Source organism: Hyla sarda, chromosome 2 (assembly GCF_029499605.1).
Source record: "Hyla sarda isolate aHylSar1 chromosome 2, aHylSar1.hap1, whole genome shotgun sequence".
Taxonomy (NCBI): domain Eukaryota; kingdom Metazoa; phylum Chordata; class Amphibia; order Anura; family Hylidae; genus Hyla; species Hyla sarda.
Window position 1 is genome coordinate 246,616,431 of NC_079190.1, and position 27,221 is coordinate 246,643,651.

General features: G+C 42.6%; 1 protein-coding gene and 1 long non-coding RNA gene across 23 annotated transcripts in view; one reads left to right on the top strand and one right to left on the bottom strand.

The window, feature by feature from the left end:
- TEX14 (testis expressed 14, intercellular bridge forming factor) overlaps positions 1–27,221 on the top strand; it is a 536,718-nt gene that overhangs the window by 401,440 nt on the left and 108,057 nt on the right. The window lies entirely within an intron of this gene.
- LOC130355953 (uncharacterized) lies at positions 901–18,907 on the bottom strand. Its single transcript, XR_008888712.1, has 3 exons — positions 18,833–18,907; positions 17,475–17,564; positions 901–1,133 (listed from the first exon to the last, which is right to left on the bottom strand). It is a non-coding gene; the product is annotated as an uncharacterized LOC130355953 (long non-coding RNA).

A 27,221-nucleotide genomic window follows, 5' to 3' on the forward strand; every position in this document is an offset into this window, starting at 1 on the left:
CGTCATCACGCACATAGATTTTCCTCTGTGTTGTGATGACGGCGGGGCGCCACTACTGAGAACACGGGGGTCCCCAGCGGCGGGACCCCCGCAATCAGACATCTTATCCCCTATATCCCCTACAGGATGTCTAGGGGCAGAGTACCCCCTTTAAAGGGGTACTCTGGTGGAAAACTTTTTTTTTTAAATCAACTGGTGCCAGAAAGTTAAACAGATTTGTAAATTACTTCTATTAAAATATTGTAATCCTTCCAGTACTTATTAGCTGCTGAATACTACAGAGGAAATTCTTTTCTCTTTGTAGCACAGTGCGCTCTGCTGACATCATGACCACAGTGCTCTCTGCTGACATCTCTGTCCATTTTAGGAACTGTCCAAAGCAGCATTGTTTTCAATGGGGATTTTCTCCTACTCTGGACCGTTCTTAATATGGACAGAGATGTCAATAGAGAGCACTCTGTGTTCCAAAAAGAATTTCCTCTGTAGTATTCAGCAGCTAATAAGTACTGGAAGGATGAAGATTTTTTAATAAAAGTAATTTACAAATCTGCTAGTTGAATGAAGTAGAAAGAAGTCGCACTCACCAAACATGAGCAGTATACAAAGTCTTGTCCTTTATTCACATCGGCAGAGTGGAACAATAAAACACGGTCACTCATGAGGGGAGCGAGAGCAGCCGCTCTCAAGATGCGGGGGTACACCACCAGAGGCAACTAGTTTCGCGTCACGGTTTGACGCTTCTTCCGGCCAATAAGGTGTACACCTACCTGCTCAGGTGGGTAAGTATTTATACAACTTAAAACAGAGGGGAGGGGGGGCATGGTGACCGTAACACAATACTATAGTGTCATGTAGAGAAGAATGAATCGGAGCACTCACCCAGTAGAAGTATGCAAAATCTTCAGGCTTTATTCAGAATTGGAGCAGGTAACAAACACAGTGCAGGAGAGAGGGTTGGCGTGGGGGGTTGGGCAAACGGACCGTGTTCGCGCGAGTTCGCGCTTCGTCAGGCCACTCAGCACCACCCTTAGCTTTACACGAGGAGTTCAGGATATTCACAGCTGTTGCAGTGGGCATTTGAATCTAGGAATTCCAGCGGTGCCAAGGTGCTTTCTCTCTCATATGTTGCAATACTATAGTGTGTAAAGAGAAAACCACATACCATATTAAAATCATGACATAACATGAACAATACTTAAAACAAAACCACCTAATAGAGGTAGCCGATTCACAGAAAAGCTGACAGATCTTGTTTGTCGTTCATCCCCGTTGGTCCCATGGCTTTTAGCTTAATAATCCAGAAAGCCTCCCGACGTAGGAGGAAGGCATGTTTATCTATGCCGACGGGGACGTTCTCTATTCTCTCGAGTCCGGCAAATTTGAGCCCCTCGCTAACACCGCTATGACATTCATTCATGTGAGCGATGAAGCGAGGGGACCCCTTACCCGATCGAAGAGAGTAGAGGTGCTCTCTCACAAGTGCATTCCATTTTCGCTTAGTTTTGCCAACATAGTACCTCCTGCATGGGCATATCAAGCAATACACTGTGTGAGTTGATTGACAGGTGATCAACTGGTTAACAAACACATTGACACCTCCAACGGAAAAGTTCCTTTTTGACAGGTTAAATTTGCAAAATTTGCAATTCCTGCAAGGGAAGTTTCCCTTAGGTGTCATTTTGTTCAGCCAGTGATCTCCTCCATCTTGAGACTTTTTTTGTGTTTTTTAATTGCATCTCCTATGGTGGTGGATTTTCTGAATGTGATGATAGGCTTTTCCTTTGCTTCCTCCTCTAATTATTCATCATTATCGAAGTGGAACCAGTTGTCAAAGATACTTTTCTTTATCAAATGATTAATAGGTGAGTTTGCAAAGGAAAAGACAATGCATTTTTTATTTTTTTTGAAGCTTGTTAATTTTCCCTTTGTTTTTTGGGGCCAATAGTTCTTCCCTATCTCTCATTTCTGCTTTTTTGTATGCCCGTTCAATGGTCTCTTGCGGATATGCCCTTTCTGTTAATCTTTCTTTTAAATCTTCTGCCTGTTTTCTGAAGGTATCGTTGTTGCTGTTTACTCTTTTTATTCTGAGAAATTGGCTGTAGGGGATGTTATCCCTAACATGACTAGGGTGAGACCTCTTATAGGGGAGTAACATGTTCTTGGAAATGGTCTTTCTGTATCCAGTGGTTATTAATTCTCCTTTGCTAATGGTTAAAGTAACATCTAGAAAGTCAATTGAAAGGCCTCCGAACGCATAAGTGTAGGCGTACACCTTATTAGCCGGAAGAAGCGTCAAGCCGTGACGCGAAACTAGTCGCCTCTGGTGGTGTGCCCCCGCATCTTGAGAGCGGCTGCTCTCCCTCCCCTCGTGAGTGACCGTGTTTTATTGTTCCACTCTGATGGTGTGAATAAAGGACAAGACTTTGTATACTGCTCCTGGTTGGTGAGTGCAACTTCTTTCTACTTCATTCATCTAGCTGATACAAGTTACTTTCACCTACTAGTCTGCACCTCCACGCAGCAGGTATTGTCTACTCCGAGGTCACAGCAGCATACTTATCCCGTATACTTTTGTTGGCTAATTGGATACAGCAGTGCCGGGTGCCATACCTGTTCTTGCAAACAATTTACTTAATTTAGAAATCTGTTTAACTTTCTGGCATCAGTTGATTTAAAAAAAAAATAAAAAAAAGTTTTTCACTGGAGTACCCCTTTAACCCCTTAAGGACACAGCCCATTTTCACCTCTAGGACGAAGCCCTTTTTTGCAAATCTGACCACTGTCACTTTAAACATTAATAACTCTGGAATGCTTTTACTTATCATTCTGATTCTGAGATTGTTTTTTCGTGACATATTCCACTTTAACATAGTGGTAAATTTTTGTGGTAACTTGCATCCTTTCTTGGTGAAAAATCCCCAAATTTGATGAAAAATTTTTTAATTTTGCATTTTTCTAATTTTGAAGCTCTCTGCTTGTAAGAAAAATGGATATTCCAAATAAAAAAAATTCTGGTTCACATATACATTATGTCTACTTTATGTTTGCATCGTAAAATTGGCATGTTTTTACTGTTGGAACACATCAGAGGGCTTCAAAGTTTAGCAGCAATTTTCAAATTTTTCACAAAATTTTCAAACTCGCTATTTTTCAAGGACCAGTTCAGGTTTGAAGTGGATTTGAAGGGTCTTCATATTAGAAATATCCCATAAATTACCCCATTATGAAAACTGCAACCCCCAAAGTATTCAAAATGACATTCAGTAAGTGTTTTAACCCTTTAGGTGTTTCACAGGAATAGCACCAAAGTGAAGGAGAAAATTCAAAATCTTCATTTTTTTACACTCGCCTGTTCTTGTAGACCCAATTTTTGAGTTTTGCAGGGGTTAAAAGGAGAAATTTTTTGCTTTGTAACCCAATTTCTCTTGAGTAAGCACATACCTCATATGTCTATGTAAATTGTTCGGCGGGCGCAGTAGAGGGCTCAGAAGCGAAGGAGCGACAAGGAGGTTTTGGAGAGAACATTTTTCTGAAATGGTTTTTGGGGGGCATGTTACCTTTAGGAAGCCCTTATGGTGCCAGAACAGCAAAAAAAAAAAAAAAACACATGGCATACCATTTGGGAAACTAGACCCCTCGGGGAATGTATCAAGGAATAAAGTGAGCCTTAATACCCCACAGGTATTCACAACTTTTGCATATGTAAAAAAAAAAAAAAAAATGTTACCTAAAATGCTCGGTTTCCCAAAAATTTTACATTTTTACGAAGGGTTAAAGCAGAAAATACCCCCCAAAATTTGAAGCCCAATTTCTCCCGATTCAGAAAACACCCCATATAGGGGTGAAAAGTGCTCTGCTGGTGCTCTACAGGTCTCAGAAGAGAAGGAGTCACATTTGGCTTTTTGGAAGCAAATTTTGCTCTGGGGGCATGCCTCATTTAGGAAGCCCCTATGGTGCCAGGACAGCAAAAAAAAAACACATGGCATACCATTCTGGAAACTAGACCCCTTGGGGAACGTAACAAGGGGTAAAGTGAACCTTAATACCCCACAGGGGTTTCACGACTTTTGCATATGTAAAAAATTAATTTTTTTTTCACTAAAATGTGGGTTTCCCCCCAAATTTCACATTTTTGCAAGGGTTAACAGCAGAAAAGACCCCCCAAAATTTGTAACCCCATCTCTTCTGAGTATGGAAGTACCCCATAAGTGGAGCTGAAGTGCACTGCGGGCGAACTACAATGCTCAGAAGAGAAGGAGTAACATTTGGCTTTTTGAGAGCAAATTTTGCTCGGGGGGCATGTCGCATTTAGGAAGCCCCTATGGTGCCAGGACAGCAAAAAAAAAAAAAAAAACACATGGCATTACATTTTGGAAACTAGACCCCTTGGGGAACGTAACAAGGGGTAAAACGAACCTTAATACTCCACAGGTGTTTCACGACTTTTGCATTCATAAAAAAGAAAAAAAAATTACATTTTTAAAAAGGGTAATAACAGAAAATACCCCCCAAATTTTGAAGCCCAATTTCTTCCGATTTAGAAAACACCCCATATGGGGATGAAAAGTGCTCTGATGGCGCACTACAGGTCTCAGAAGAGAAGGAGTAAAATTTCAGAAAAATTCTTGCTCTTTCCCTTCTCCCTAGCAGAGCACTTATCATCCCCATATGGGGTGTTTTCTGAATCGGGAGAAATTGGGCTTCAAATTTTGGGGTCCATTTCCTCCGATTACCCCATGTGAAAAAGAAAAATTTGGGGTAGCAGCACCATTTTAGTGTTAAAAATCCAATTTTCCTTTTTTCACATCCCTCTTCAACGGAAAGTCGTCAAACACCTGTGAGGAGTTAGGGTTCACTATTCCCCTTGTTACGTTCCTTGAGGGGTGTAGTTTCCAAAAAGGGTCACATGTGGGTGGTTTTTGTTTTAGGTTTTTGTCTGAAATGGTGCAACTATTGGCCACCCCTGTGCAAATCACCAGTTTAGGCCTCAGGTGCTCTCTAACTCCTGAGCCATGTTGTGCACCCGCAGAACATTTTACGGCCACACATGGGGTATTTCTGTATTCAAGAGAAAATGCTTTACAAATTTTGGGGGTCTTTTTCTCCTTTTACCTCTTGTGAAACTTAAAAGTATGGGGGTACACCAACATGTTAGTGTAGAAAATGTATTTTTTTTTACACTAACATGCATATGTAGCCCATATTTTTTTTTGGAGCTAAAAGGAGAAAAAGCCCCCCAAAATTGTGAAGCAATTTCTCCCGAGTATAGAAATACCCCTTATGTGGCCCTAAACTGTTGCCAGGCAAATGCAACAGGGCTCAGGAGTGAGAGAGTGCTATGCACATTTGAGGCCTAAATTAGTGATTTGCATAGGGGTGGCTGATAGTTGCAGAGTTTTACTTTCATGCAGTGTACCAAAACACCGCAGTTAGTAAACCTTCCCCTATTGAAATGTTTCCCAACCTGGGTACCTCCAGCTGTTGCAAAACTGTGACTGCCAGCATGTTGGTAGTTGCAGTTTTGCAACAGCTGGATGCAGCCTGGTTGGGAAACACTGCCCTACTGTGTTGATCCAGAGGAAGGAAAAAAAAAACTTGAGGCGGATGCCAATTTTCCCCCAGGGAGAAAAATTCCTTTCTGACTCCAAATATGGCAATCAGAATTAATCCCTGGATCAACGTTCTTGAGACTTTTGGGGGATTATTACAACCAGGGACTGAAAAGTCCCTGTGTTGCCAATGCATCGGAAAAGCGCTGTACATAGCCGTGGTCCCAAGCTCCTGTGCAACGTTACCAATGCATTGGAAAAAAACCGCTGTACAACGCCGCATGGCTCATGTACAAAGTGCAGATAATTTGGGGAAAGATAAAAATGGGGAAAATTTTAAATTTAGTACTCCATAGACGTGTGATATGCCTTGAAGCATTCCTTGATGCAGAGGCCTGGTTTTTCAGGACAGGTGTCACACTGGAAAATGGTGTCCTTTCTTCTCCCTTTTTTAGAACAGACACGGCATCTTTTCTGGGACCATAACGATTTTCCAGTTTGTGGGACCTGTCCTGGAAAATGTTGCCCTGGTACAATACGGGCGCCTTCAGTTCCAGAGGTACTTGGACCCGCTCTGTCCTGGTCGCCAAAGATCAGGGCCTTGATCACTACCTCCTGAAAATGAAGGAATGTTCCCCTATTGCCTGCGCTCCAGAATAGTACAAAAGCGTTGTACAATGCCGTCTGGACCATGTACACCGCTATTTTTTTGTACCACTTTTTGGTTTTGCGCATGGCGCTATATGGTTTGAGGACTTGATCTGAGAGATCAACTCCTCCCATATTCTGATTTTACCCCCGGACACAATCCGGTTTGAGGACTGGTGTTGCGGTACCTCGTACAGTGACAGGGGTCCTGCCATTAATGTGAATGGTGATCAGCATAAGGACATCCCTCTTGTCCTTATATCTAACCAGCAATATATTGTCACTAGTAAGGGCCCTACTTTCACCCATAGGGATTGGCATTTTTATAGGATGTTTTGAAAGGCCTCTCTGATTTTTCCGCACAGTGCCACAAGCAACAGTGGCTCTGGCAGAAAGAGACTTGAAGAGGGGGATGCTTGTATAAAAGTTATCCACGTATAAGTGGTAACCTTTATCAAGCAGTGGGTACATAAGTTCCCACACAATTTTCCCGCTAACTCCCAGGATGGGAGAACATTCTGGGGGTTCAATGCGGGGATCCTTCCCTTCGTATACCCTAAATCTGTAAGTGTACCCTGAGGTACTCTCACAGAGCTTGTATAATTTCACGTCATGCCTTGCCCTTTTACTGGGAATGTACTGGCGGAAATGGAGCCTTCCTTTCAAACTAATAAGGGACTCATCAATGGCGATATATTTTTGGGGGACATAGGCCTCTGCAAATTTAGTGGTAAAATGATCTATGACCGGCCGTATTTTGAACAGGCGGTCATAGGTGGGATCATCTCTAGGCGGACATGTTGCATTATCTGCATAATGCAAACATTTCTGGATAGCTTCAAAGCGATCCCTTTTCATGGCCATACCGTACAGTAGGGTGTTGTAAAGAACATCCCTACTCCAGTATTGGCGAATGCTAGGTTTTTTCACTAGGCCCATATGCAGAACAAGGCCCCAAAATGTCCGCATCTCATCTGCATTGACAGGGGTCCCTCTGTTGGGCCTAGCCAAAAAAGTGTTAGGGTTCTGGGTCAAATATTGTTGGGCGTAAAGATTAGTTTGCGCCACCATCAACTTGACAAAGTCCTCACTGAAAAAGAACATAAAAAAGTCTATTTCAGTGAGGCCTGGGTTTGTGGCCTCCCACAAACCCAGGAATTCGGTGTGTGTGTTTTTTTACTTTAACTTTATTTCAAAGTGTAGTATAGTGTTGTGTTTTTTTTACAGTAACAGTAAAAAACGCAAAAAAAAAAACGCGGATTGCTGATCAGTAAAGTGCTTCACTGATCAGCGCCGGCAAGATGACGGAATAAAAAAAAATCAAAAAAAACGCAGAATAAAAAAAACCTACAAAAAAAGCTGATCAGTGAAAGATTACTGATCAGCAATCACGGTCCGGCTGCGCAGCACCAAACAGTTGCTGGTGGAATGGACCACAGTCGCAAGAAAAAAAAAACGCTAAAGGAAAAAAATGGGGGGGGGGGGGACGCTAAAGGAAAAAAAAAAAGGGAAAAACGCAGGAAAGATAACAGCAGCCATTCCGGCCCGATCACCGCTACCGGTGACGCGGCGCTCCCGGAACAGGCATGCTGGGAGTTGTAGTTCTGTAACATCTGGCCCTCCAGATGTTGCAGAACTACAACTCCCAGCATGCTTGGACAGTCTCAGCATGCTGGGAGTTGTAATGGATGGGCACAGTATGGAGACCATGTGGATGGGCACAGTATGGAGACCACTGTACAGTGGTGTCCAAACTGTAGCGCTCCAGATGTCAATTCAAAGCATGCCGAGACTGTCCAGGCATGCTGGGAGTTGTAGTTCGGCAACATTTGGCCCTTCAGATGTTGCCAAACTACAACTCCCAGCATGCCTGGGCAGTCTGGGCATGCTTGGAGTTCAAATCTTGCAACATCTGTAGGGCTACAGTTTGGAGACCACTACACAGTGGTCTCCAAACTGTTCTCCTCCAGTTGTTGCATAAGTACAACTTCCAACATGCCCTTCGGCTGTCTGGGCATGCTGGGAGTTGTAGTATTGCAACAACTGGAGGCGCACTGGTTGGGAAACATTGTCTGTTTCCTAACTCAGTGTTTCCCAACCTGTGTGCCTCCTGCTATGGCAAAACTATAACTCCCAGCATGCACTGACAGACCATGCATGCTGGGAGTTGTAGTTTTGCAACAGCTGGAGGCACATGGGTTGGGAAACACTGAGTTAGGAAACAGACAGTGGTGTGGAAACACTGCGGTAGTCTTTTACCTAACTGTGTTTCCCAATCTCAACCTGTGTGCCTCCAGCTGTTGCATAACTACAACTCCCAGCATGCATGGTCTGTCAGTGAATGCTGGGAGTCTGTCAAACGCCAGTGGGGTGTAAATGCTCACTGCGTCCCTTGTTACGTTCCTTGAGGGGTTTCCCAAATAGAGTGCCATGTGGGGTGTTTTTTGCTGTTCTGGCACCATGAGGGCTTCCTAAATGTGACATGCCCCCCCACCCCAAAACCATTTCACCAAAATTAGCTTTCCAAAATCCCATTGTCGCTCCTTCCCTTCTGAGCCATCTAGTGCACCCGCAGATCACTTTACATCCACATATGAGGTATTTCCTTACTCGAGAGAAATGGGGTTTCAAATATTGGGCGAAATTTTCACCTATTACTCCTTGTAAAAATGAAAAATTTGCGGTAACATCAGCATTTTAGTAAAAAAATTAAATGTTTTCATTTTCACGTCCAACTTCAACGCAGTCGTCAAACACCTGTGCGGTGTTATGGCTCGTTGTACCACTTGTTACGTTCCGTGAGGGGTGTAGTTTCCCAAATATTATACCATGTGGGGTGTTTTTCGCTGTTCTGGCACCATAGGGGGCTTCCTAAATGAGACATTCCCTGCAAAAACCATTTCATCAAAATTTGATGACGGTGACCCCGCATCATATCGCGGCGGGCCTGGCATCATAGTGAAGCCGGGACCCGCCGCTAATAGCACGCAGCACTGATCGCGGTGCCGCGCGCTATTAACCCTTTAGCCACGCGCTTAAAACGAAAGTAATAGTGCCGGTTAGCTCAGGGAGCTGTTCGGGATCGCCACGGTATAATCGCGGCATCCCGAACAGCTGTAGCACAGGAGGAAGGTCTCTTACCTTCCTTCCTGCACTGTCCGATCGCCGAATGAATGCTTCAAGCCTGAGATCCAGGCTTGAGCATTCAATCGCCGGAAACACTGACTGATCCATTCCTATGGAGATGAATCAATCAGTGTAAAAGATCAGTGCATGCAATGTTATAGCCCCCTATAGGAGCTATAATATTGCATAAGAAAAGTGTAAAAAAATCATTAACCCTTTCAATTATCCCTTCCCCTAATAAAAGTTTGAATCACCTGGCATTTCCAAGAATAAAAAAAACACAGTGTAAATAAAAATAAACATATGTGGTATCGCCGCGTGCGGAAATATCCGAATTAGAAAAATATACCGCTTTTTAAATCAAAAAGACTGATCAGAAAAAAAATGGTACCGCAAAAAATGAGCCCTCATAGCACCCTGAACACAGAAAAATAAAAAAGTTATAGAGGTCAGAAGATGACCATTTTAAACGTATACATTTTCCTGCATGTATTCATGATTTTTTTCTGAAGTGATACAAAATCAAACCTATACAAGTAGGGTATCATTTTAACCGTACGGACCTACAGAATAGAGATGAGGTATCAATTTTGCCGAAAAATGTACTGTGTAAAAACAGAAGCCCCCAAAACTTACAAAATAGTGTTTTTTCATCAATTTTGTCGCAAATTGATTTTCTTTCCCGTTTCACCGTAGATTTTTGGGTTAAATGACTAATGTCATTACAAAGTAGAATTAGTGACACAAAAAATAAGCCATCATATAGAATTTTAGGTTAAAATTTATGATTTTTTAAAGTTAAGGAGGAAAAATTGAAAATGAAAAAACGGAAAAAGCCCGGGTCCTTAAGGGGTTAATGTTTAAAGTGACAGAATGGTGGTCAGAATTGCTAAAAATGCTCTGGTCCTTAGGGTCAAAATGGGTTCGGTCCCCAAGGGGTTAATGAAACTGAACAGTGAATGGCATAAACTTAAAAAAATACTATATGTCAGAATTGCTGATTCATGGTCCCTTCATATATCAGAAAATAAAATGAAAAAGTGATCAAAAGGTCCGATCGAAAAACAAAAATGGTACGGATAAAGATAACAGAGCACAGTGCAAAAAAAGAGCCCTCATACAGCCCCATATACGGAAAAATAGTGAAGTAAGGGGATCAGAATAGGGAAATTTTAAGTAGTACAGTAATAGTAAAGCATGTAACCATGGGTATCATTTTAACCATATTGACCCACAGAATAAAGAGAACATAGCAGTTTTCCTATAAAGTGCACTTTACAGGAAAACATCCAAAAAATTGCAAAATAGTGGTTTTCTTTTCAATTTCCTACCATACATGTAAAAAATTTTTTTTTTGGTTGCACCGTACATTTTATGGTAAAATAAAAGGTGCACTACTAAGCACAATTGGTTGAACACGAAACAAGCCCTTATATGGGTCTGTGTATGAAAAAAGAACATGAAACCTTCACTTAGTTTATTAACTAAGTCATCCAAATTATGAAGTTGTGGAGAGGATAAAGAATGGACTGATAGCCCTATCTTGTGGAGAGGATAAAGATTGGACTGATAGCCCTATCTTGTGGGGAGGATAAAGAATGGACTGATAGCCCTATCTTGTGGAGAGGATAAAGAATGGACTGATAGCCCTATCTTGTGGAGTGGATAAAGAATGGACTGATAGCCCTATCTTGTGGAGAGAATAAAGAATGGACTGATAGCCCTATCTTGTGGAGAGGATAAAGAATGGACTGATAGCCCTATCTTGTGGATTGAATAAAGAATGGACTGATAGCCCTATCTTGTGGAGAGAATAAAGAATGGACTGATAGCCCTATCTTGTGGAGAGGATAAAGAATGGACTGATAGCCCTATCTTGTGGAGAGGATAAAGATTGGACTGATAGCCCTATCTTGTGGGGAGGATAAAGAATGGACTGATAGCCCTATCTTGTGGAGAGAATAAAGAATGGACTGATAGCCCTATCTTGTGGAGAGGATAAAGAATGGACTGATAGCCCTATCTTGTGGAGAGGATAAAGAATGGACTCATAGCCCTATCTTGTGGAGAGGATAAAGATTGGACTGATAGCCCTATCTTGTGGGGAGGATAAAGAATGGACTGATAGCCCTATCTTGTGGAGAGGATAAAGAATGGACTGATAGCCCTATCTTGTGGAGTGGATAAAGAATGGACTGATAGCCCTATCTTGTGGAGAGAATAAAGAATGGACTGATAGCCCTATCTTGTGGAGAGGATAAAGAATGGACTGATAGCCCTATCTTGTGGATTGGATAAAGAATGGACTGATAGCCCTATCTTGTGGAGAGAATAAAGAATGGACTGATAGCCCTATCTTGTGGAGAGGATAAAGAATGGACTGATAGCCCTATCTTGTGGAGTGGATAAAGAATGGACTGATAGCCCTATCTTGTGGAGAGGATAAAGAATGGACTGATAGCCCTATCTTGTGGAGAGGATAAAGATTGGACTGATAGCCCTATCTTGTGGGGAGGATAAAGAATGGACTGATAGCCCTATCTTGTGGAGAGGATAAAGAATGGACTGATAGCCCTATCTTGTGGAGTGGATAAAGAATGGACTGATAGCCCTATCTTGTGGAGAGAATAAAGAATGGACTGATAGCCCTATCTTGTGGAGAGGATAAAGAATGGACTGATAGCCCTATCTTGTGGATTGGATAAAGAATGGACTGATAGCCCTATCTTGTGGAGAGAATACAGAATGGACTGATAGCCCTATCTTGTGGTGAGGATAAAGAAAGGACTGATAGCCCTATCTTGTGGAGAGGATAAAGAATGGACTGATAGCCCTATCTTGTGGATTGGATAAAGAATGGACTGATAGCCCTATCTTGTGGAGAGGATAAAGAATGGACTGATAGCCCTATCTTGTGGAGAGGATAAAGAATGGACTGATAGCCCTATCTTGTGGTGAGGATAAAGAATGGACTGATAGCCCTATCTTGTGGTGAGGATAAAGAATGGACTAATAGCCCTATCTTGTGGAGAGGATAAAGAATGGACTGATAGCCCTATCTTGTGGAGAGGATAAAGAATGGACTGATAGCCCTATCTTGTGGAGAGGATAAAGAAAGGACTGATAGCCCTATCTTGTGGAGAGGATAAAGAATGGACTGATAGCCCTATCTTGTGGAGAGGATAAAGATTGGACTGATAGCCCAAAAAGTTGCAAAATAGTGGTTTTCTTTTCAATTTCCTACCATACGTGTAAAAAATATTTTTTTTGGTTGCACCGTACATTTTATGGTAAAATAAAAGGTGCATTACTAAGCACAATTGGTTGAACACGAAACAAGCCCTTATATGGGTCTGTGTATGAAAAAAGAACATGAAACCTTCACTTAGTTTATTAACTAAGTCATCCAAATTATGAAGTTGTGGAGAGGATAAAGAATGGACTGATAGCCCTATCTTGTGGTGAGGATAAAGAATGGACTGATAGCCCTATCTTGTGGTGAGGAAAAAGAATGGACTGATAGCCCTATCTTGTAGAGAGGATAAAGAATGGACTGATAGCCCTATCTTGTGGTGAGGATAAAGAAAGGACTGATAGCCCTATCTTGTGGAGAGGATAAAGAATGGACTGATAGCCCTATCTTGTGGTGAGGATAAAGAATGGACTGATAGCCCTATCTTGTGGAGAGGATAAAGAATGGACTGATAGCCCTATCTTGTGGAGTGGATAAAGAATGGACTGATAGCCCTATCTTGTGGAGAGGATAAAGAATGGACTGATAGCCCTATCTTGTGGAGAGGATAAAGATTGGACTGATAGCCCTATCTTGTGGAGAGGATAAAGAATGGACTGATAGCCCTATCTTGTGGAGTGGATAAAGAATGGACTCATAGGCCTATCTTGTGGTGAGGATAAAGAATGGACTGATAGCCCTATCTTGTGGTGAGGATAAAGAATGGACTGATAGCCCTATCTTGTGGAGAGGATAAAGAATGGACTGATAGCCCTATCTTGTGGAGTGGATAAAGAATGGACTGATAGCCCTATCTTGTGGAGAGGATAAAGAATGGACTGATAGCTCTATCTTGTGGAGAGGATAAAGATTGGACTGATAGCCCTATCTTGTGGAGAGGATAAAGAATGGACTGATAGCCCTATCTTGTGTAGTGGATAAAGAATGGACTGATAGCCCTATCTTGTGGAGTGGAGAAAGAATGGACTGATAGCCCTATCTTGTGGAGTGGAGAAAGAATGGACTGATAGCCCTATCTTGTGGAGAGGATAAAGAATGGACTGATAGCCCTATCTTGTGGAGTGGAGAAAGAATGGACTGATAGCCCTATCTTGTGGAGAGGATAAAGAATGGACTGATAGCCCTATCTTGTGGAGAGGATAAAGAATGGACTGATAGCCCTATCTTGTGGAGAGGATAAAGAATGGACTGATAGCCCTATCTTGTGGAGAGGATAAAGAATGGACTGATAGCCCTATCTTGTGGAGAGGATAAAGAATGGACTGATAGCCCTATCTTGTGGAGTGGATAAAGAATGGACTGATAGCCCTATCTTGTGGAGAGGATAAAGAATGGACTGATAGCCCTATCTTGTGGAGTGGATAAAGAATGGACTGATAGCCCTATCTTGTGGAGAGGATAAAGAATGGACTGATAGCCCTATCTTGTGGAGTGGATAAAGAATGGACTCATAGCCCTATCTTGTGGAGAGGATAAAGAATGGACTGATAGCCCTATCTTGTGTAGTGGATAAAGAATGGACTGATAGCCCTATCTTGTGGAGTGGAGAAAGAATGGACTGATAGCCCTATCTTGTGGAGAGGATAAAGAATGGACTGATATCCCTATCTTGTGGAGAGGATAAAGAATGGACTGATAGCCCTATCTTGTGGAGAGGATAAAGAATGGACTGATAGCCCTATCTTGTGGAGAGGATAAAGAATGGACTGATAGCCCTATCTTGTGGAGAGGATAAAGAATGGACTGATAGCCCTATCTTGTGGAGAGAATAAAGAATGGACTGATAGCCCTATCTTGTGGAGAGGATAAAGAATGGACTGATAGCCCTATCTTGTGGTGAGGATAAAGAATGGACTGATAGCCCTATCTTGTGGAGAGGATAAAGAATGGACTGATAGCCCTATCTTGTGGAGTGGATAAAGAATGGACTGATAGCCCTATCTTGTGGAGAGGATAAAGAATGGACTGATAGCCCTATCTTGTGGAGAGGATAAAGATTGGACTGATAGCCCTATCTTGTGGAGAGGATAAAGAATGGACTGATAGCCCTATCTTGTGGAGTGGATAAAGAATGGACTCATAGCCCTATCTTGTGGAGTGGATAAAGAATGGACTGATAGCCCTATCTTGTGGAGAGGATAAAGAATGGGCTGATAGTCCTATCTTGTGGTGAGGATAAAGAATGGACTGATAGCCCTATCTTGTGGAGAGGATAAAGAATGGACTGATAGCCCTATCTTGTGGTGAGGATAAAGAATGGACTGATAGCCCTATCTTGTGGTGAGGATAAAGAATGGACTGATAGCCCTATCTTGTGGAGTGGATAAAGAATGGACTGATAGCCCTATCTTGTACCTTAGGCCATAAATGTGCTTTCCCCTATTTTGTTTAAGATATTCTCTAGGGCAGTGCTTCCCAACCAGGGTGCCTCCAGCTGTTGTAAAACTACAACTTCCATCATGCCTGGGAGCTGTAGTTTTGCAACAGGTAAGTACAGGTGCACCGAAATGGAAATTTCAGAACCGAAACTAAACCGAAAAAAAAAAAATCTCCAGCCGAAACCGAAAATGACTTCTCCCCGTCTTCTGGTAAAATGCAGCGCTCCGCTCATTAGATTAGATTCCCCCACATTAGATTGCCAGCTCCCATCACATTAGGTCGGGAGTTCCCCCACATTAATAGGCAGCTCCCCCACAATAGTAGGCAGCTCCCCCACATTAGGTCAGCATTTCCCCCACAATAGTAGGCAGTTCCCCCACAATATTAGGCAGTTCCCCCACAATATTAGGCAGCTCCCCCCAACAATATTAGGCAGCCCCCCCCCCACATTAGGTCAGCAGTTCCCCCACAATAGTAGGCAGGTTCCCCACAATAGTAGGCAATTCCCCCACAATATTAGGCAGCTCCCCCCAACAATATTATGCAGCTCCCCCCACATTTGTAGGCAGCTCCCCCCCCCCACACACAATATTAGGCAGCTCCCCCCCAACAATATTAGGCAGCTCCCCCCAACAATATTAGGCAGCTCCCCCCACAATATTAGGCAGCTCCCCCCCACAATATTAGGCAGCTCCCCCCACATTTGTAGGCAGCTCCCCCCCAACAATATTAGGCAGCTCCCCCCCCACAATATTAGGCAGCTCCCCCCACATTTGTAGGCAGCTCCCCCCCACATTAGGTCAGCAGTTCCCCTACAATAGTAGGCAGCTTCCCCCCACCCCACAGACATACAGATTCCAGCCATATACAGTGTATGGCTGGAGGCTGTATGTCTGTACTGCTGCCCCCACTGTGATCCGGTCACCGCTCCTCCGGCCCGGGGTCACATCTACTGCTATGGCCTATGGACCATAGCAGTAGGTGCCGGGAGCGGTGACCGGAACACTCGAGAAGATGACGCGGTCACTAACCAGGCCCCGGCCAGCGCGCGTTCTCCTGCGACGATCCTGCGGTCCTCCTGCGTCTCTATGGTTGTACGCACGGGACGTCAGTGACGTCTCGTGCGTACGACCATAGAGGCGGAGAAGCGAGGGACCGAAGGAGGATCGCAGGAGGACGCCGGGGAATGGTGAGTGACCGGCGGACATCCTTATGTCCCGAAAAGATTTTTCGGGACACAGGGATGTCCGAGATAGGAATACTTCTTTTTATGTGCCCGGGCCGGCTCCCGTGTGTGGCTGCAGGCGGGGGCCCGACCAGAGCATATAAAACCTAATACTGTATACTAAAAACCAGGGAGCCTCCAGCTGTTGTGAAACTACAACTCCCAGCATGCCCGGACAGACTTTGCCGGTCAGGGCATGCTGGGAGTTGTAGGTTCACAACAGCTGGAGGCCCCCTGGTTTTTAGTATACAGTATTAGGTTTTATATGCGCTGGCCGGCCCCCGCCTGCAGCCACACACGGGAGCCGGCCCGGGCACATAAAAAGAAGTATTCCTATCCCGGAGAGTGCGCCCCCCCAGATGTTGCGGCCGGCCCCTTCTGCACCCCCCACGCTACGCCTCTGCCACTGGCAGTGTTTGCAACTTGTGCTGTGGGCGGGCAGGGGAGGTGGGTCATTATCGGCACATTTTTTGTTGTTTCGCCATTTCCCCGAAACAGCTATTTTAGGCCGATATGTAGTGGGTTACCATAATTCTTAGTTCAATATACCGAATAAAATATAATCATATTTTGTAATGTCATTTTCTGTCATTTCTGCTCTTTCAGCCATGTTCAAGAGAAGAGATTTAATTTTCCTTCTTTTTTTTTTTTTGTGAAGCAATATTTAACCCTTTGTAGCCCATAATATTCCTAGAAACCCATATGCCCAAACTCTCCCCCTACCAAGGATCTTACGTTATTGTCCATATTATAATTCAAAATAAATTCACTGCTCTGATATATTATTCTCCCAGTTTACTCCTAATCCTGAAAATATGCCTAATTCTCCTACTGTCTCAAAGACTGTATTCAGTGAACCATTAGTGCTATTAACAAAGGTTAGTGGATCATCTGCTTGAAAAGCTATTTTTCAGATCTTCTCAGGCTTTAAATCCTTTTATCCTATTATCATTTCTGATCTTTAATGTTAGGGGCCCTATGACTAAGTCAAATAAAAGCAGGGATTTCTTGTACGTCTAGCCAGAGCCGTTTGTTTAGAAGGTTGACCATTGACCCTAACCTGGTAAATAATCTGTACGCATCTAACAGAATACTCTATTGAATTTTATCTTGACAGACCAGAGAATGTTGACATTATGAATTCATTATGAATTGTATCACTATAATGAAGTTTGAAATAATTTCAATTAAAGTACCTGCAATATTTTATTGTACTTTTGTATTAATTAAATAGGGTTCCATCGCTCACATGAGATTTTATGTTGCCCAAACATGTCTAAAGTTTTGATCTCACCTGGTCAGCTGCTCACTTACTGGCTTTTCATCAAATCTGATATTTTTCTATGTAAGTCTCTGTAGTAAAAAGGGCGGATCTGGTGGCTGGCTGAGGATTCAAAAACAATACCGTGCACTTGTAAGTGTGGCATCCCAGAGTGTATGAGACCCACCTTTCCCCTTTTCATCTGTCAATCGTACGGCCACTCCTCCAGTTCTCCACCTGCACTACTACAGTAGTAAGTGAGGCCCCCCTGGCTCTGGGACTTCGATAAGACCGCTGTAGCAAGACCACTGTATACAGAGCTGGTAACAATTCTCTTTTTTACATAAGATACTGGGCTACTTGTTTCCCACAGCATCGTCTGTCTATACCCTCTTGCAGTGGTATTTCAGTCGCTAGTTGCCCTTTTTTTTCTTCTTTTGTTCATTCTTTCATGTATGTATGTATTAATTATTTTTTTTTTTTTGAGATGTTGCCTATTTAGCTGGGGATTATACCATAGCTGGATTCTTAGGCCCTGCTCACCCTTGCATCATGGTTTACATTTATAGCAGAAACTACAATGCCTTTCTAGAGGATTGCATGGCAGATACCATCAGCTTCTTGGGTTCAATAATTTATAATAGGATCCCTTGGGTTCTGTTGCAGTTCCTGTTTTGACAAAAAGAAATGCCCTGCATGCAGTGTTCTGCCCACCAAATCTGATGGCAGTGTGAACAGCTGTCTTACTTTTATGTTTAATTAAAAAGCAATTTAACCCCTTCCCGCAAAATCAGGTACATGTACGTGATGGTTAGCGGGGACTTCCCGCAACTCCACGTACATGTACCTGATGAAAGCAAAGTGTCACAGCGCCGCCGGGCGCTGCGACAGATTTGCGATCCCGGCTGCCACACTCTGCACGGTAACGCACGTCACTATCCAGGGACCAATCGCACTGATCCCTGGTCCAGGATCGCTGCTATTGGTCAGTCAGCTGACCAATAGCAAGCCTTCTCTGCCCCGGGAAGCCTGGCTCCTCCTGCTGTCTTTCTCCGTCGCTTCAGTGTGAGAAGAGAAGCGATCGGAGAAGGAGTGTGTGAAGGAGAGCCAGAGCGATACAGAATATCTAAAATAAGAGTGTCAAAAAAGCCCCCATTAACCCCTTAAGTGCAGTGACAGTGAGGCAGGAAGGAGCAGAGAGAGAAAATCCTGCCACCTGTCAGCCTGTCACTAATCATCATCACTGCATCCTGTCAGTTAACCCCTTCACTGCCAGATCATCCCCAGTGACACTATACATTAATTATCCCCTTCACTGCCAGTGGCAGTTACTGTCAGCCTGTCAGTTGCCATCCTGTCAGACAGTGATCATCCTGTCCATCCGTGATCACCCTGTCCGTCCGTGATCATCCTGTCCATCAGTGATCATCCTGTCATCCTGTGACCCCTCGGCTGCCAGATCACACCCAGTGACCTATCCTGTGGCAGTTACTGTCAGCTGTCATCTTGTCAGTTGTTATCTTTTGTCACACTTTTAGTTAGGGAAGTCTAGGGAAAGTGTTACGGTTGGAGTTGCCCTTGTTAGGGCGATTGCTCTGTTAGGCAGGGTCAGTCCGTTTTTCAAGTTCTTGTTATAAAAAAAAGTTAAATTGGTGTTGCAGTTGTCACATACCAGCATTTACATTTCGCCTTCCTGCTAAATCTTTAGGAGTCGAGACACCTAGTGGTACCACCATCACCGCCCTGTACCTTATCACTGTCCACCTGTGTTTGACAGCTACAAAAATGGCAAAGCGTGTCTACAGCGCAGAAGAGGCCTATGAGATGCTGTTTGCTGATTCTGGCTCTGACAGCGGAGAGGATCTGGAATATTTAGCATCAGAATCCTCATCCTCATCTGATGAATCCCCTGAAAGGCGCCCTGGGCCTAGTGCACAAGAGCAGCCACAGTCAGATGTCCCTACATGGATCCCCACTAATAATTTTATACCCCTGATCCCCGATTTTACAGCCACCCCAGGCATCCCTGTAGACACAACAGGGTTTCAGGAAATTAATTTTTTTAAATTGTTTTTCTCGGATGACCTGATAATCTCATGGTGGCAGAAACAAATTTGTATGCGGAGCAGTTCATTGCACGCAATGCCAGCAAATATTATGCTAAGCCCAACAAATGGACACCCACTGATGCCACAGAAATGTGCAAGTTTTGGGGAGTTGTACTAAATATGGGCATTTCCCCAAAAAAACACTATCAGGTCCTATTGGGATACAGACATCCTACATTATACCCCTCTCTACCCCCTTGTTATGCCCAGGACTCGATTTGAGATTATATTCAGATTCCTCCATTATAATAATAATGATGAATGCCTACCCCAAAGTGACCCCGCCTTTGATAGGCTATTTAAAATTCGGCCTATTATTACTCATTATAATACTAAATTTTGTCAAATTTATACCCCCCAAAAACAAATTTCTGTGTACGAATCGCTGGTCCATTTCAAGGGCAAGCTACATTTTAGGCAGTACCTTCCCAACAAAAGGGCTAGGTACGGAATAAAGTTATACAAACTTTGTGAAAGTGCCACAGGTTATACATTTAAATTTAGGGTATATGAAGGAAAATATATGTCCATTCAGCCCCCAGAGTGTCCCCCTGTCCTCAAAACAAGTGGGAGGATAGTATGGGATTTAATCCATCCCTTACTGGATCGTGGCTACCATGTCTATATTGACAATTTTTACAACAGTGTCGTCCTTCTGAAGTCCCTTGCTGCCAGAAGTACAGCTGCATGTGGCACCATCCGAAAAAATGTAAAAGACCTACTGAAAAATTTTATTGCGACACCAGTGCCCAGAGGACAAAGTAGGGCTGTTTGTTCAGACACTCTAATGTTGGTCAAATACAAGGACAAACAAGACGTCCTTGTGTTGACAACACTCCATGGTGACCAGTCAACCCCGGTCCCAATCCGAGGAACCACAGAGCAGACCATCAAGCCTGTGTATATCCAGGATTACAATAAATATATGGGAGGGGTGGACCTTTCTGATCAGGTCCTGCAGCCCTACAGCGCCTTAAGAAAATCTAAGGCATGGTACAAAAAGGTGTCCGTGTACCTGACCCAAGTTGGGCTGTATAATTCCTTTGTCCTTTATAGGAATGCTGGTCACAGAGGGACCTTCTTAGAATTCCAGGAAGCAGTGATTAAATCACTCCTATTTGGGGAGCAGGAAGAAGAGGCTGGCAGTTCTTCCCAAATGGGGGTCTCAAGAATTGTCCATGGACAGCATTTCCCTGGTGTATTACCTCCCACAGAAAAGAAAAGGAGACCCCAAAAACATTGTCGTGTCTGCTATGCAAGAGGGATTCGAAAGGACACAACCCATATTTGTGAAACGTGCCCCTCTAAACCAGGCCTCTGTATTGGTGAATGCTTTCGAGCTTACCATACAGTCACTGATTTGAAGAAACTGTAAAAAAAATTCTCATACTCCCTGTTTTTTTTAAAATTATTATACAACAGCTTTTCCCCCATTTTATCATCTGACATTCCCTTCAAACACCCCAAAATTCCCATTATATCCCTAGATGAATACTTTGTTAGTAAAATAAAACAAAGAAAAATACCCATTATATCCCTAGATGAATACTTTAATGGGTGAAATTTTCTTCAAAGAGGCACTCAGGTTTTTGGATCTTTTCCTAAAAAAACATTTAGCTCATATATCCCTTCATAAATTATCTCAAAAAGTGTACATTAGCAAAATTGATGCTCTGGATCCTCTGGGGGCTCCTGTCGTTTTGGACCCTACCACATGTCCAGAATTGAGGTAAGGACCGCGACATGGATATTTCTAATTACAGAAGAAATGGGGTAATACATTTTGTGGTGCATTTTGTTATTTTCATGTGCACAGTACAAAATAAACGACTTTAATGTGACAGATTGGTGAAAAAAAATTTTTTTTTTTACATATGCAAAAGTTGTGAAACACCTGTGGGGTATTAAGGTTCACTTTACCCCTTGTTACGTTCCCAGAGGGGTCTAGTTTTCAAAATGGTATGCCTGTCCTGGCACCATAGGGCAGGGGTGTGGAAATTTTATAAAAAACTACTTGTCCACGGGACTAAAATAGAGCAAAATCTACTTGTCCCTCATGACGATCCACTTTTCCGGGCCAATTTTCGCTTTTACGCTCTCACTTTTTTCCTCCTCGCCCTATAATAGCCATAATTACCTACTATAAGCCATGTAGAGCAATGGAAAAGATAAAATAAGGGAAGCACTCACGAAAACCCGGTCTCAGTTGCGGTGCAATGTGTTCTTTATTCAGGTGCTGATAAAACCAAGCTACTATACTACTATAAGGATACCTTTTAATTTTTCAATAACATATTCTCTGCACCAAAAAAAATATATATTAAGGGAAGTGAAATTGAAATAGTAAAAGATAATTTAGCAGATTTGGTGGTTTTCTTTTCTACGCCATTTACCTTGTGGTTGAGATAACATGTTATTTTTATACTTTAGGCCGGCCTGATTACAGCAATACCAGATTTGTATCGTTTACGTCATGTTTTACTAATTCTGAACTTTTTCAAATTTTTTTAATTGCCATTTTTTAACCCCTGTAGCTTTATTTTTTTCCACATATCAGGCTGTATGAGGGCTAATTTTTTTACGCCATAATCTGTTTTTGTATCAGTAACATTTTGGTATTGATCTGACTTTTTAATAGCTTTTTAACTTTTTTGGGGGATATTATAAAAATTGCAAATCTGTGGTTTGGTATTTTTTTTTTACATTTACCGTACGGGATACATAATGTTATATTTTAATAGGTTCTATAATTATGCACGCAGCGATACCAAATATGTTTATTTTTATTATGTTTACATGTTTTTATATAGGAAAAGGGGGTGATTTGAACTTTTAACATGGAAGGGGTTAATGCAGCGGTCTTCAAACTGTGGCCCTCCAGATGTTGCAAAACTACAACTCCCAGCATGCCCGGACAGCCAACAGCTGTCCTGGCATGCTGGGAATTGTAGTTTTGTAACATCTGGAGGGCCACAGTTTGAAGACCACTGGGTTAATGTGTGTCTTTCAAACTTTTATTAAAATTTTTTTTTTTTTTTTTACACTTTATTAGACTTATATGAGGAATCATTAGATTCCTCATAGAGATGAATAGAGTTCTATTGAACTCAATTAATCTGTGTGCTCTGTGATCCATTGATAGAGCCTAGTCCAGCCAGGATCTATCAATGACAGAGCGGGACAGCAGGAAGCAGAGGTAAGGCCTCCGGCTACCTCCATAGTGGATCGCCCCCCCCCCCATGCGATCGCGCTGCAGGGGGGCGATCCACCCCACTAGCCCACCAGGGAGCATTCACATGTCCCTTTAGATGGCAATCACCGCATGCTGGCTATTAGCGGCGGCCCCCGGCTACTGAGAACAGCCGGGGGCTGCAGAGTATGGAGCGGGCAGGAATCCGGAGCCCGCTCCATACTCCCCTGTGAGCGCCGCATGCAGTCTCCCCGTGCAGACGTGCCTCCTCCCCCCAGCTCTCAGAAGCTACAGCTGAGGGGAGCGAAGGCAGACGACGCAGGTTTGCACTGGGAGCAAGAAGCCACGCCCCCTCATCTCCCCCCGCAGATCTGCAGAGTCGGGGAGAGAAGACAAATACACAGCTTCTCATCTCCCCTGCTCTGCTTTGGAGGACACAGTTTTTTACAGCCGGGGGCTGCAGAGTATGGAGCGGGCAGGAGTCGGGTGCCCGCTCCATACAGACTGCAGATCGCCGCCGCGCTTGTCAGGTTCGGCCCTGCTTGTCCGAAGCCGGTCTAAGGGCTGGACAAATTCACCGGCCCGGCACCCGAAACTGCATGTCCCGGGCGTCGGGCGATAGGAATTCCACATCCCTGATAGGGGCTTCCTAAATGCGGCATGTCCCCAGAGCAAAATTTGCTTCCAAAAAGCCAATTGTGACCTGTAGTGTGCCAGCAGAGCACTTTTCATCCCCATATGGGATGTTTTCTGAATCGGGAGAAATTGGTTTTCAAATTTTGGGGGGTATTTTCTGCTATTACCCTTTTTAAAAATGTAAAAATGGGGAAAACAAGCATTTTAGGTAAAAAAAATTTTTTTTTTTTTACATATGCAAAAGTCGTGAAACACATGTGGGGTATTAAGGTTCACTTTACCCCTTGTTACGTTCCCCGAGGGGTCTAGTTTCCAAAATGTAATGCCATGTGGTTTTTTTTTTTGCTGTCCTGGCACCAAAGGAGCTTCCTAAATGCGGCATGCCCCCAGAGCAAAATTTGCTTCCAAAAAGCCAAATGTAACTACTCCTCTTCTGAGACCTGTAGTGCGCCAGCAGAGCAATTTTCACCCCCATATGGGGTGTTTTCTGAATCGGGAGAAATTGGGCTTTAAATTTTGGGGGGTATTTTCTGCTATTACCCTTTTTAAAAATGTAAAATTTTGGGGAAAACAAGCATTTTAGGTAAAAAATTTTTTTTTATACATATGCAAAAGTTGTGAAACACCTGTAGGGTATTAAGATTCGCTTAACCCCTTATTACGTTCCCCGAGGGGTCTAGTTTCCAAAATGTAATGCCATGTGGGGTATTTTTTGCTGTCCTGGCACCATAGGGGCTTCCTAAAGGTGGCATGCCCCCCAAAAACCATTTCACAAAAATGTTCTCTCCAAAATCCCCTTGTCGCTCCTTCCCTTCTGAGCCCTCTACTGCGCCCCCCCACCCCCGAACACTTTACATAGACATATGAGGTATGTGCTTACTCGAGAGAAATTGCGTTACAAATACATGTAAAAATTTTCTCCTTTTACCCCTTGCAAACATTGAAAAATTGGGTCAACAAGAATTTTAATTTTCTCCTTCACTTTTCTGCTATTCCTGTGAAACACCTAAAGGGTTAAAACACTGACTGAATGTCATTTTGAATACTTTCGGGGATGCAGTTTTTATAATGGGGTCATTTGTGGGGCATTTCTAATATGAAGACCCTTAAAATCCACTTTAAAACTGAACTGGTCCCTGAAAAATATCGAGTTTGAAAATTTTGTGAAAAATTGGAAAATTGCTGCTGAACTTTGAAGCCCTCTGATGTCTTCCAAAAGTAAAAACATGTCAACTTTATGATGCAAACATAAAGTAGACATATTGTATATGTGAACCAAAAATTTTTTTATTTTGAATATCCATTTTCCTTACTAGCAGAGAGCTTCAAAGTTAGAAAAATGCAAAATTTTCATTTTTTTCATCAAATTTGGGTATTTTTCCCCAAAAAAGGATGCAAGTTACCACAAAAATTTACCACTATGTTAAAGTAGAATTTGTCACGAAAAAACAATCTGGGAATCATAATGATGACTAAAAGCATCCCAGAGTCATTAATGTTTAAAGTGACAGTGGTCAGAATTGCAAAAAACGCTCTGGTCCATAAGGTGAGAAAGGGCTAAGTAATGAAGGGGTTAAAAGTTAGAGTGACAGGTAAAGTTTCAATTAACTGGCAATTTACAGAATGGCTAACCCCAAAGGTGGCAGCCATGTCTGTTCTACAAGTATGGCCACCGTAAATCAAACTGAAAAATTTCAACATTTTTAAAAGTAACATTAAAGCTAAGTTTCCACTTGTTTTTTTTTTCTGGCAGTTTTTGGATATCTGCCACTGCAGTTTTTGAGCCAAAGTCAGAAGTGGATCCATAAGGGAGGAGAAGTATATGTCCTTCATTTATATTTCCTATTCCTTTTGAATACACTTCTGGCTTTGGCTCAAAAACTGCAGTGGCAGATATCCAAAAACTGCCAGAAAAAAACCAAGTGGAAACTTAGCCTAACATACGTACCATAATATCTTCTGTCCTAACTTATTTACCCTTTTTTTTCTTTTTTCATTTTTCATCTTTTGGTGGAACTGAGCAAGCACTTAAAGGGGTACTCCGGTGGAAAAAAAAAATTTTCAACTGGTGCCAGAAAGTTAAAAAGATTTATAAATTTGAGAGCAGTGTCAGACATCATGAATACCTTTTCAGCATACAGTAACAATTTATGTCAATTTTCCTTGGAGGCATTATCTTATATTTTGCCCCATAATTTCATTAGTTTTCTGGAACAATTTTACGTCCAATGTACAGGAGCTTCAATGAGGTTAAGTCCTCCCCATCAGTGGCAAATATTTTTGTTCACTGGTGGGAAATGCAATACATCTTTTGTGACTTAAATCCGTTAAATCCGTTTTTTTCTCATATTGTATGGTATGGAAGGTATATGGATGACGTGATTGTAATTTCCTCATCCACAGAACAGGAGGCGTCATCCTTTATCAATTACATCAATACCAACCCACACAATTTATTTTTTACATATTCATGGTACAAGAACACTGTTCCATTTTTAGATATACTGCTGTGTGCAGAAGAGGGTTGTGTTCACAACACTACATATAGGAAATCCACCTCGGGCAATACTTTTCTCCGAGCCGAATCATGCCATCCCAAACATACGGTTCTAGCCGTCCCTGTGGGTGAGCTGACTTGGGCTCAGGAAACTTCTCATCTAAGGAGGCATATCAAATGGAGTCTGACATAGTATGTCATCAGTTACGCAATAGAGGCTATCAGCCTTGGTCCCTAAATAGAACCAAACGTAGGGTCCATTAAGTCCAGAAGAGATCTCCTACAATCAAATCTTCAAATTCTCCCTCCTCACCCTCTATCTCCAAACCAATCTTTGTGACTTCTTACAGCTCGGAATTTAACAAGATCAAAAATATCATTACAAAATTTTTACCAGTCCTTCAACAGGACCCTGTATTAAACAAGTACTTACAGGTTGGAGTTAATTTTTCCAACCTGGCCAATCTTTTATCCCCAAGTGCTCTTCCTCGTTTTGGATGTCTGCGAGGGGTTTCTTCAAGAAACGAGATGTGTTGTATGTGAACATGCAGTTAAAACCACCACCATTAACATGACTTCGTCTAAAACTTTTACTCTCCACCATCAACTGCCAGCCTGTCTATATTATATATAGGATATGTTGCAAAAGTTGTAACATGTCCTTTATTGGTAGCACAAAAAAAACACTGAAAAAAAAGGATACAGGATCACGGGTATATGGTATAGCACATGCTAATTCTTTGAATGTTTCTAAATATGTCAGAACAGTACATTCTGGTGATGTCTCGGACTTTCAGTTTTATGGCATTGAAATTGTTCATCTACATGATAGAGGAGGGGATCAAATCAAAATCCTTCATAATAGAGAGATTTTTTGGATATATTCACTGCATTCGTTTCAGCCCCATGGTCTCAATTTAAGATCTGATGTTATATCATGCATCTGAAGAAAGGTCACATGACCTGAAACACGTCATGCAGAGTGTTTCCTGGGTTTTATCAAGCTGTACATGTCATTGAGACTTTCCATGTCGATGTTTTAACTTGGATACAATAAAGTAGAACTTCATCTTACCATTGGCACCTGTTTTTCTATTTCTAGATTTGTAAATTACTTCTGTTTAAAAAATCTTTATCCTTCCAGTACTTATTAGCTGCCATATACTAAAGAGAATGCTATTTTCTTTATGGATTTCTTTTTTTCTTTTTCTGTCTACGGTGCTCTCTGCTGACACCTCTGTCTGTATAAGGAGCTGTCCAGAACAGGAGCAAATCCCCATAGCAAACCTATGCTGCTCTGGACAGTTCCTGATACAGACAGAGATGTCAGCAGAGAGCACTGTGGAGGG